Here is a 13168-nt window from a genome sequence, read left to right as displayed (position 1 = left end):
CCAGACCTATGGTTAGCTGTGCAGCGAGGTGTACTGTGAGGACAGGTTCCACACACACTTCAAGTAAGAGGTCGGCCTGAGTGGAAAGGTGAGAGTTTGGGCAGCTGTGCAGACAAAGAAGGCACACTTTGGCCTGGGCCTAAATGCTTGTGACACCCCACTGGAACTGCCGTGCTCTGAGGGCCCTGCCCTGGGCCCCCTGCTCCCCTGCCCTTTGTTCAGTCACAGCAGAGATGGCCACACCCACTCCTTCAGTGAGGGCAGAGTTCCAAACACCCTCAGCCCCGCCCCCTCTACACAGGTTACCATGGACTACAGAGGCTGCATCCTGAGGCCAGGGCGTTCCGACAATGCCAAGGGCAGACATGATGACCTTAAATGATTTCCTCTTGTGTCAGGTTTGGTAAACTTTAGGAGCTAGGAAATGGTCCACTTTACAGAAATGTTCAAATTTACTGGCATTTCTTATATTCTCTGCTATAACATTGTCCTGATTCTTTCTGTATATTCTATACTTATGTTTTTGTTTTCCTTAATCAAAGTGTGTCTTTTCAATCTTTTCAAAGAAGATTCTTTGGACTTACTAAATCACCTGAATTTTATACGTTTTCTGTTGTATTAAGTTCTGCTCATATCTTTATTTATCTTTTTTCTATGTTCTCAGGGTTTATTGTTTTGATCTTCTGATGTCAATTAAAACACTTGGTTATTCATTTTAATAAATATTTTACTTATAAAGATTTGAACTTTTGAAGATTCCAGCTTACTTGTAAGTTTCTAAGGGTCAGGTCCTCTCCATTGTTGCTGGCCTAAGGTTTAGTTCACCATATAGCAATGTATATATTGACCTATTTTCCCCTCGACTTTCTGTGATTCCCTACATCTCACCTTTCTTTGCAGACAAGCCATTTGAAATACCCTTAACTTATTTCACAGCCAATAAGTCATTGAAATAATGTGTATTTTTAGAGAAATCTTCTTATATAATTAGGCAGAAAATCTCACCTGCCATAGTTTTCAAAACAGCATAATTTCACTCTTCTCAATGCTTAATCTGTTGTATTACACAACCTTTGAGTATTTAGCTTTATCAATGACATGTCCTTTAAAAATGTTTTAGAGATCCTACCAGTCTTTGAAAACATCCTTGTTCCTTGTTTCAGGTCCAGTTTTATGTATATATTCTGCCTTGCACCTGATTATCCCAACAATTGATGGATGGCCTTGGGAATCTAATTCTGGTATTGATAGTCTTTACTGATTGTCTCCCCTCGTAGCTGATTTTTTCATTATTGTGTAAATTTAGATCATGAGCTCATGTTTAGCTAAACAGCTGACCTTGTAAGACGCTTAGGTGTGAACGCTCGTAAGCTTCCGCAGAAAGACGGCAAAGATTTATTTGTGTCCCTCCAATGAGTTGCCCACGAGGACACCGTTTTCTACAAGTGTTGGTCCAATACTCCCTCTAGAGGAAGGGGACTCCGACAGGGCTGATTGGCGGCCCCCGATCTGCGGCAGGGGCAGTGGGCAGCCTGTGGCCCGGGCTGGAGCCTCTTTGCATGTGTCCCTGGGACACATCTGCCTGCGAACTTCGGTCACCTGGCAGGAAACTACGATGCCCAGAACTATGGTTAGCTGTGCAGCGAGGTGAACTGTGAGGACAGGTTCCACACATACTTCAAGTAAGAGGTCGGCCTGAGTGGAAAGGTGAGAGTTTGGGCAGCTGTGCAGACAAAGAAGGCGCCCTTTGGCCTGGGCCTAAATGCTTGTGACACCCCACTGGACCTGCCGTGCTCTGAGGGCCCTGCCCTGGGAACCCTGCTCCTCTGCCCTTTGTTCAGTCACAGCAGAGATGGCCACACCCACTCCTTCAGTGAGGGCAGAGTTCCAACCACCCTCAGCCCCGCCCCCTCTCCACAGGTTACCATGGACTACAGAGGCTGCATCCTGAGGCTAGGGCGTTCCGAGAATGCCAAGGGCAGACATGATGACCTTAAATGATTTCCTCTTGTGTCAGGTTTGGTAAACTTTAGGAGCTAGGAAATGGTCCACTTTACAGAAATGTTCAAATTTACTGGCATTTCTTATATTCTCTGCTATAACATTGTCCTGATTCTTTCTGTATATTCTATACTTATGTTTTTGTTTTCCTTAATCAAAGTGTGTCTTTTCAATCTTTTCAAAGAAGATTCTTTGGACTTACTAAATCACCTCAATTTTATACGTTTTCTGTTGTATTAAGTTCTGCTCATATCTTTATTTATCTTTTTTCTATGTTCTCAGGGTTTATTGTTTTGATCTTCTGTTGTCAATTAAAACACTTGGTTATTCATTTTAATAAATATTTTACTTATAAAGATTTGAACTTTTGAAGATTCCAGCTTACTTGTAAGTTTCTAAGGGTCAGGTCCTCTCCATTGTTGCTGGCCTAAGGTTTAGTTCACCATATAGCAATGTATATATTGACCTATTTTCCCCTCGACTTTCTTTGATTCCCTACATCTCACCTTTCTTTGCAGACAAGCCATTTGAAATACCCTTAACTTATTTCACAGCCAATAAGTCATTGAAATAATGTGTATTTTTAGAGAAATCTTCTTATATAATTAGGCAGAAAATCTCACCTGCCATAGTTTTCAAAACAGCATAATTTCACTCTTCTCAATGCTTAATCTGTTGTATTACACAACCTTTGAGTATTTAGCTTTATCAATGACATGTCCTTTAAAAATGTTTTAGAGATCCTACCAGTCTTTGAAAACATCCTTGTTCCTTGTTTCAGTTCCAGTTTTATGTATATATTCTGCCTTGCACCTGATTATTCCAACAATTGATGGATGGCCTTGGGAATCTAATTCTGGTATTGATAGTCTTTACTGATTGTCTCCCCTCGTAGCTGATTTCTTCATTATTGTGTAAATTTAGATCATGAGCTCATGTTTAGCTAAACAGCTGACCTTGTAAGACGCTTAGGTGTGAACGCTCGTAAGCTTCCGCAGAAAGACGGCAAAGATTTATTGGTGTCCCTCCAATGAGTTGCCCACGAGGACACCGTTTTCTACAAGTGTTGGTCCAATACGCCCTCTAGAGGAAGGGGACTCCGACAGGGCTGATTGGCGGCCCCCGATCTGGGGCAGGGGCAGTGGGCAGCCTGTGGCCCGGTCTGGAGCCTCTTTGCATGTGTCCCTGGGACACATCTGCCTGCGAACTTCGGTCACCTGGCAGGAAGCTACGATGCCCAGACCTATGGTTAGCTGTGCAGCGAGGTGTACTGTGAGGACAGGTTCCACACACACTTCAAGTAAGAGGTCGGCCTGAGTGGAAAGGTGAGAGTTTGGGCAGCTGTGCAGACAAAGAAGGCACACTTTGGCCTGGGTCTAAATGCTTGTGACACCCCACTGGACCTGCCGTGCTCTGAGGGCCCTGCCCTGGGCCCCCTGCTCCCCTGCCCTTTGTTCAGTCACAGCAGAGATGGCCACACCCACTCCTTCAGTGAGGGCAGAGTTCCAACCACCCTCAGCCCCGCCCCCTCTCCACAGGTTACCATGGACTACAGAGGCTGCATCCTGAGGCCAGGGCGTTCCGACAATGCCAAGGGCAGACATGATGACCTTAAATGATTTCCTCTTGTGTCAGGTTTGGTAAACTTTAGGAGCTAGGAAATGGTCCACTTTACAGAAATGTTCAAATTTACTGGCATTTCTTATATTCTCTGCTATAACATTGTCCTGATTCTTTCTGTATATTCTATACTTATGTTTTTGTTTTCCTTAATCAAAGTGTGTCTTTTCAATCTTTTCAAAGAAGATTCTTTGGACTTACTAAATCACCTCAATTTTATACGTTTTCTGTTGTATTAAGTTCTGCTCATATCTTTATTTATCTTTTTTCTATGTTCTCAGGGTTTATTGTTTTGATCTTCTGATGTCAATTAAAACACTTGGTTATTCATTTTAATAAATATTTTACTTATAAAGATTTGAACTTTTGAAGATTCCAGCCTACTTGTAAGTTTCTAAGGGTCAGGTCCTCTCCATTGTTGCTGGCCTAAGGTTTAGTTCACCATATAGCAATGTATATATTGACCTATTTTCCCCTCGACTTTCTGTGATTCCCTACATCTCACCTTTCTTTGCAGACAAGCCATTTGAAATAACCTTAACTTATTTCACAGCCAATAAGTCATTGAAATAATGTGTATTTTTAGAGAAATCTTCTTATATAATTAGGCAGAAAATCTCACCTGCCATAGTTTTCAAAACAGCATAATTTCACTCTTCTCAATGCTTAATCTGTTGTATTACACAACCTTTGAGTATTTAGCTTTATCAATGACATGTCCTTTAAAAATGTTTTAGAGATCCTACCAGTCTTTGAAAACATCCTTGTTCCTTGTTTCAGTTCCAGTTTTATGTATATATTCTGCCTTGCACCTGATTATTCCAACAATTGATGGATGGCATTGGGAATCTAATTCTGGTATTGATAGTCTTTACTGATTGTCTCCCCTCATAGCTGATTTTTTCATTATTGTGTAAATTTAGATCATGAGCTCATGTTTAGCTAAACAGCTGACCTTGTAAGACGCTTAGGTGTGAACGCTCGTAAGCTTCAGGAGAAAGTCGGCAAAATTTATTTGTGTCCCTCCAATGAGTTGCCCACGAGGACACCGTTTTCTACAAGTGTTGGTCCAATACGCCCTCTAAAGGAAGGGGATTCCGACAGGGCTGATTGGCGGCCCCCGATCTGGGGCAGGGGCAGTGGGCAGCCTGTGGCCCTGTCTGGAGCCTCTTTGCATGTGTCCCTGGGACACATCTGCCTGCGAACTTCGGTCACCTGGCAGGAAGCTACGATGCCCAGACCTATGGTTAGCTGTGCAGCGAGGTGTACTGTGAGGACAGGTTCCACACACACTTCAAGTAAGAGGTCGGCCTGAGTGGAAAGGTGAGAGTTTGGGCAGCTGTGCAGACAAAGAAGGCACACTTTGGCCTGGGTCTAAATGCTTGTGACACCCCACTGGACCTGCCGTGCTCTGAGGGCCCTGCCCTGGGCCCCCTGCTCCCCTGCCCTTTGTTCAGTCACAGCAGAGATGGCCACACCCACTCCTTCAGTGAGGGCAGAGTTCCAACCACCCTCAGCCCCGCCCCCTCTCCACAGGTTACCATGGACTACAGAGGCTGCATCCTGAGGCCAGGGCGTTCCGACAATGCCAAGGGCAGACATGATGACCTTAAATGATTTCCTCTTGTGTCAGGTTTGGTAAACTTTAGGAGCTAGGAAATGGTCCACTTTACAGAAATGTTCAAATTTACTGGCATTTCTTATATTCTCTGCTATAACATTGTCCTGATTCTTTCTGTATATTCTATACTTATGTTTTTGTTTTCCTTAATCAAAGTGTGTCTTTTCAATCTTTTCAAAGAAGATTCTTTGGACTTACTAAATCACCTCAATTTTATACGTTTTCTGTTGTATTAAGTTCTGCTCATATCTTTATTTATCTTTTTTCTATGTTCTCAGGGTTTATTGTTTTGATCTTCTGATGTCAATTAAAACACTTGGTTATTCATTTTAATAAATATTTTACTTATAAAGATTTGAACTTTTGAAGATTCCAGCTTACTTGTAAGTTTCTAAGGGTCAGGTCCTCTCCATTGTTGCTGGCCTAAGGTTTAGTTCACCATATAGCAATGTATATATTGACCTATTTTCCCCTCGACTTTCTGTGATTCCCTACATCTCACCTTTCTTTGCAGACAAGCCATTTGAAATACCCTTAACTTATTTCACAGCCAATAAGTCATTGAAATAATGTGTATTTTTAGAGAAATCTTCTTATATAATTAGGCAGAAAATCTCACCTGCCATAGTTTTCAAAACAGCATAATTTCACTCTTCTCAATGCTTAATCTGTTGTATTACACAACCTTTGAGTATTTAGCTTTATCAATGACATGTCCTTTAAAAATGTTTTAGAGATCCTACCAGTCTTTGAAAACATCCTTGTTCCTTGTTTCAGTTCCAGTTTTATGTATATATTCTGCCTTGCACCTGATTATTCCAACAATTGATGGATGGCCTTGGGAATCTAATTCTGGTATTGATAGTCTTTACTGATTGTCTCCCCTCGTAGCTGATTTTTTCATTATTGTGTAAATTGAGATCATGAGCTCATGTTTAGCTAAACAGCTGACCTTGTAAGACGCTTAGGTGTGAACGCTCGTAAGCTTCCGCAGAAAGACGGCAAAGATTTATTTGTGTCCCTCCAATGAGTTGCCCACGAGGACACCGTTTTCTACAAGTGTTGGTCCAATACTCCCTCTAGAGGAAGGGGACTCCGACAGGGCTGATTGGCGGCCCCCGATCTGCGGCAGGGGCAGTGGGCAGCCTGTGGCCCGGGCTGGAGCCTCTTTGCATGTGTCCCTGGGACACATCTGCCTGCGAACTTCGGTCACCTGGCAGGAAACTACGATGCCCAGAACTATGGTTAGCTGTGCAGCGAGGTGAACTGTGAGGACAGGTTCCACACATACTTCAAGTAAGAGGTCGGCCTGAGTGGAAAGGTGAGAGTTTGGGCAGCTGTGCAGACAAAGAAGGCGCCCTTTGGCCTGGGCCTAAATGCTTGTGACACCCCACTGGACCTGCCGTGCTCTGAGGGCCCTGCCCTGGGAACCCTGCTCCTCTGCCCTTTGTTCAGTCACAGCAGAGATGGCCACACCCACTCCTTCAGTGAGGGCAGAGTTCCAACCACCCTCAGCCCCTCCCCCTCTCCACAGGTTACCATGGACTACAGAGGCTGCATCCTGAGGCTAGGGCGTTCCGAGAATGCCAAGGGCAGACATGATGACCTTAAATGATTTCCTCTTGTGTCAGGTTTGGTAAACTTTAGGAGCTAGGAAATGGTCCACTTTACAGAAATGTTCAAATTTACTGGCATTTCTTATATTCTCTGCTATAACATTGTCCTGATTCTTTCTGTATATTCTATACTTATGTTTTTGTTTTCCTTAATCAAAGTGTGTCTTTTCAATCTTTTCAAAGAAGATTCTTTGGACTTACTAAATCACCTCAATTTTATACGTTTTCTGTTGTATTAAGTTCTGCTCATATCTTTATTTATCTTTTTTCTATGTTCTCAGGGTTTATTGTTTTGATCTTCTGTTGTCAATTAAAACACTTGGTTATTCATTTTAATAAATATTTTACTTATAAAGATTTGAACTTTTGAAGATTCCAGCTTACTTGTAAGTTTCTAAGGGTCAGGTCCTCTCCATTGTTGCTGGCCTAAGGTTTAGTTCACCATATAGCAATGTATATATTGACCTATTTTCCCCACGACTTTCTGTGATTCCCTACATCTCACCTTTCTTTGCAGACAAGCCATTTGAAATACCCTTAACTTATTTCACAGCCAATAAGTCATTGAAATAATGTGTATTTTTAGAGAAATCTTCTTATATAATTAGGCAGAAAATCTCACCTGCCATAGTTTTCAAAACAGCATAATTTCACTCTTCTCAATGCTTAATCTGTTGTATTACACAACCTTTGAGTATTTAGCTTTATCAATGACATGTCCTTTAAAAATGTTTTAGAGATCCTACCAGTCTTTGAAAACATCCTTGTTCCTTGTTTCAGTTCCAGTTTTATGTATATATTCTGCCTTGCACCTGATTATTCCAACAATTGATGGATGGCCTTGGGAATCTAATTCTGGTATTGATAGTCTTTACTGATTGTCTCCCCTCGTAGCTGATTTCTTCATTATTGTGTAAATTTAGATCATGAGCTCATGTTTAGCTAAACAGCTGACCTTGTAAGACGCTTAGGTGTGAACGCTCGTAAGCTTCCGCAGAAAGACGGCAAAGATTTATTGGTGTCCCTCCAATGAGTTGCCCACGAGGACACCGTTTTCTACAAGTGTTGGTCCAATACGCCCTCTAGAGGAAGGGGACTCCGACAGGGCTGATTGGCGGCCCCCGATCTGGGGCAGGGGCAGTGGGCAGCCTGTGGCCCGGTCTGGAGCCTCTTTGCATGTGTCCCTGGGACACATCTGCCTGCGAACTTCGGTCACCTGGCAGGAAGCTACGATGCCCAGACCTATGGTTAGCTGTGCAGCGAGGTGTACTGTGAGGACAGGTTCCACACACACTTCAAGTAAGAGGTCGGCCTGAGTGGAAAGGTGAGAGTTTGGGCAGCTGTGCAGACAAAGAAGGCACACTTTGGCCTGGGTCTAAATGCTTGTGACACCCCACTGGACCTGCCGTGCTCTGAGGGCCCTGCCCTGGGCCCCCTGCTCCCCTGCCCTTTGTTCAGTCACAGCAGAGATGGCCACACCCACTCCTTCAGTGAGGGCAGAGTTCCAACCACCCTCAGCCCCGCCCCCTCTCCACAGGTTACCATGGACTACAGAGGCTGCATCCTGAGGCCAGGGCGTTCCGACAATGCCAAGGGCAGACATGATGACCTTAAATGATTTCCTCTTGTGTCAGGTTTGGTAAACTTTAGGAGCTAGGAAATGGTCCACTTTACAGAAATGTTCAAATTTACTGGCATTTCTTATATTCTCTGCTATAACATTGTCCTGATTCTTTCTGTATATTCTATACTTATGTTTTTGTTTTCCTTAATCAAAGTGTGTCTTTTCAATCTTTTCAAAGAAGATTCTTTGGACTTACTAAATCACCTCAATTTTATACGTTTTCTGTTGTATTAAGTTCTGCTCATATCTTTATTTATCTTTTTTCTATGTTCTCAGGGTTTATTGTTTTGATCTTCTGATGTCAATTAAAACACTTGGTTATTCATTTTAATAAATATTTTACTTATAAAGATTTGAACTTTTGAAGATTCCAGCTTACTTGTAAGTTTCTAAGGGTCAGGTCCTCTCCATTGTTGCTGGCCTAAGGTTTAGTTCACCATATAGCAATGTATATATTGACCTATTTTCCCCTCGACTTTCTGTGATTCCCTACATCTCACCTTTCTTTGCAGACAAGCCATTTGAAATACCCTTAACTTATTTCACAGCCAATAAGTCATTGAAATAATGTGTATTTTTAGAGAAATCTTCTTATATAATTAGGCAGAAAATCTCACCTGCCATAGTTTTCAAAACAGCATAATTTCACTCTTCTCAATGCTTAATCTGTTGTATTACACAACCTTTGAGTATTTAGCTTTATCAATGACATGTCCTTTAAAAATGTTTTAGAGATCCTACCAGTCTTTGAAAACATCCTTGTTCCTTGTTTCAGTTCCAGTTTTATGTATATATTCTGCCTTGCACCTGATTATTCCAACAATTGATGGATGGCATTGGGAATCTAATTCTGGTATTGATAGTCTTTACTGATTGTCTCCCCTCATAGCTGATTTTTTCATTATTGTGTAAATTTAGATCATGAGCTCATGTTTAGCTAAACAGCTGACCTTGTAAGACGCTTAGGTGTGAACGCTCGTAAGCTTCAGGAGAAAGTCGGCAAAATTTATTTGTGTCCCTCCAATGAGTTGCCCACGAGGACACCGTTTTCTACAAGTGTTGGTCCAATACGCCCTCTAAAGGAAGGGGATTCCGACAGGGCTGATTGGCGGCCCCCGATCTGGGGCAGGGGCAGTGGGCAGCCTGTGGCCCTGTCTGGAGCCTCTTTGCATGTGTCCCTGGGACACATCTGCCTGCGAACTTCGGTCACCTGGCAGGAAGCTACGATGCCCAGACCTATGGTTAGCTGTGCAGCGAGGTGTACTGTGAGGACAGGTTCCACACACACTTCAAGTAAGAGGTCGGCCTGAGTGGAAAGGTGAGAGTTTGGGCAGCTGTGCAGACAAAGAAGGCACACTTTGGCCTGGGTCTAAATGCTTGTGACACCCCACTGGACCTGCCGTGCTCTGAGGGCCCTGCCCTGGGCCCCCTGCTCCCCTGCCCTTTGTTCAGTCACAGCAGAGATGGCCACACCCACTCCTTCAGTGAGGGCAGAGTTCCAACCACCCTCAGCCCCGCCCCCTCTCCACAGGTTACCATGGACTACAGAGGCTGCATCCTGAGGCCAGGGCGTTCCGACAATGCCAAGGGCAGACATGATGACCTTAAATGATTTCCTCTTGTGTCAGGTTTGGTAAACTTTAGGAGCTAGGAAATGGTCCACTTTACAGAAATGTTCAAATTTACTGGCATTTCTTATATTCTCTGCTATAACATTGTCCTGATTCTTTCTGTATATTCTATACTTATGTTTTTGTTTTCCTTAATCAAAGTGTGTCTTTTCAATCTTTTCAAAGAAGATTCTTTGGACTTACTAAATCACCTCAATTTTATACGTTTTCTGTTGTATTAAGTTCTGCTCATATCTTTATTTATCTTTTTTCTATGTTCTCAGGGTTTATTGTTTTGATCTTCTGATGTCAATTAAAACACTTGGTTATTCATTTTAATAAATATTTTACTTATAAAGATTTGAACTTTTGAAGATTCCAGCTTACTTGTAAGTTTCTAAGGGTCAGGTCCTCTCCATTGTTGCTGGCCTAAGGTTTAGTTCACCATATAGCAATGTATATATTGACCTATTTTCCCCTCGACTTTCTGTGATTCCCTACATCTCACCTTTCTTTGCAGACAAGCCATTTGAAATACCCTTAACTTATTTCACAGCCAATAAGTCATTGAAATAATGTGTATTTTTAGAGAAATCTTCTTATATAATTAGGCAGAAAATCTCACCTGCCATAGTTTTCAAAACAGCATAATTTCACTCTTCTCAATGCTTAATCTGTTGTATTACACAACCTTTGAGTATTTAGCTTTATCAATGACATGTCCTTTAAAAATGTTTTAGAGATCCTACCAGTCTTTGAAAACATCCTTGTTCCTTGTTTCAGTTCCAGTTTTATGTATATATTCTGCCTTGCACCTGATTATTCCAACAATTGATGGATGGCCTTGGGAATCTAATTCTGGTATTGATAGTCTTTACTGATTGTCTCCCCTCGTAGCTGATTTTTTCATTATTGTGTAAATTGAGATCATGAGCTCATGTTTAGCTAAACAGCTGACCTTGTAAGACGCTTAGGTGTGAACGCTCGTAAGCTTCCGCAGAAAGACGGCAAAGATTTATTTGTGTCCCTCCAATGAGTTGCCCACGAGGACACCGTTTTCTACAAGTGTTGGTCCAATACTCCCTCTAGAGGAAGGGGACTCCGACAGGGCTGATTGGCGGCCCCCGATCTGCGGCAGGGGCAGTGGGCAGCCTGTGGCCCGGGCTGGAGCCTCTTTGCATGTGTCCCTGGGACACATCTGCCTGCGAACTTCGGTCACCTGGCAGGAAACTACGATGCCCAGAACTATGGTTAGCTGTGCAGCGAGGTGAACTGTGAGGACAGGTTCCACACATACTTCAAGTAAGAGGTCGGCCTGAGTGGAAAGGTGAGAGTTTGGGCAGCTGTGCAGACAAAGAAGGCGCCCTTTGGCCTGGGCCTAAATGCTTGTGACACCCCACTGGACCTGCCGTGCTCTGAGGGCCCTGCCCTGGGAACCCTGCTCCCCTGCCCTTTGTTCAGTCCCAGCAGAGATGGCCACACCCACTCCTCAGTGAGGGCAGAATTCCAAACAGCCTCAGCCCCGCCCCCTCTCCGCAGGTTACCATGGACTACAGAGGCTGCATCCTGAGGCCAGGGTGTACCGAGAATGCCAAGGGCAGACATGATGACCTTAAATGATTTCCTCTTGTGTCAGGTTTGGTAAACTTTAGGAGCTAGGAAATGGTCCACTTTACAGAAATGTTCAAATTTACTGGCATTTCTTATATTCTCTGCTATAACATTGTCCTGATTCTTTCTGTATATTCTATACTTATGTTTTTGTTTTCCTTAATCAAAGTGTGTCTTTTCAATCTTTTCAAAGAAGATTCTTTGGACTTACTAAATCACCTGAATTTTATACGTTTTCTGTTGTATTAAGTTCTGCTCATATCTTTATTTATCTTTTTTCTATGTTCTCAGGGTTTATTGTTTTGATCTTCTGATGTCAATTAAAACACTTGGTTATTCATTTTAATAAATATTTTACTTATAAAGATTTGAACTTTTGAAGATTCCAGCTTACTTGTAAGTTTCTAAGGGTCAGGTCCTCTCCATTGTTGCTGGCCTAAGGTTTAGTTCACCATATAGCAATGTATATATTGACCTATTTTCCCCTCGACTTTCTGTGATTCCCTACATCTCACCTTTCTTTGCAGACAAGCCATTTGAAATACCCTTAACTTATTTCACAGCCAATAAGTCATTGAAATAATGTGTATTTTTAGAGAAATCTTCTTATATAATTAGGCAGAAAATCTCACCTGCCATAGTTTTCAAAACAGCATAATTTCACTCTTCTCAATGCTTAATCTGTTGTATTACACAACCTTTGAGTATTTAGCTTTATCAATGACATGTACTTTAAAAATGTTTTAGAGATCCTACCAGTCTTTGAAAACATCCTTGTTCCTTGTTTCAGTTCCAGTTTTATGTATATATTCTGCCTTGCACCTGATTATTCCAACAATTGATGGATGGCCTTGGGAATCTAATTCTGGTATTGATAGTCTTTACTGATTGTCTCCCCTCGTAGCTGATTTCTTCATTATTGTGTAAATTTAGATCATGAGGTCATGTTTAGCTAAACAGCTGACCTTGTAAGACGCTTAGGTGTGAACGCTCGTAAGCTTCAGGAGAAAGTCGGCAAAATTTATTTGTGTCCCTCCAATGAGTTGCCCACGAGGACACCGTTTTCTACAAGTGTTGGTCCAATACTCCCTCTAAAGGAAGGGGATTCCGACAGGGCTGATTGGCGGCCCCCGATCTGGGGCAGGGGCAGTGGGCAGCCTGTGGCCCGGTCTGGAGCCTCTTTGCATGTGTCCCTGGGACACATCTGCCTGCGAACTTCGGTCACCTGGCAGGAAGCTACGATGCCCAGACCTATGGTTAGCTGTGCAGCAAGGTGTACTGTGAGGACAGGTTCCACACACACTTCAAGTAAGAGGTCGGCCTGAGTGGAAAGGTGAGAGTTTGGGCAGCTTTGCAGACAAAGAAGGCACACTTTGGCCTGGGCCTAAATGCTTGTGACACCCCGCTGGAACTGCCGTGCTCTGAGGGCCCTGCCCTGGGCCCCCTGCTCCCCTGCCCTTTGTTC

This window comes from Mesoplodon mirus (assembly GCF_964341445.2).
Source record: "Mesoplodon mirus genome assembly, chromosome: 1".
In the NCBI taxonomy this organism is placed as follows: Eukaryota; Metazoa; Chordata; class Mammalia; order Artiodactyla; family Ziphiidae; genus Mesoplodon; species Mesoplodon mirus.
This window is presented reverse-complemented; position numbering follows the sequence as displayed.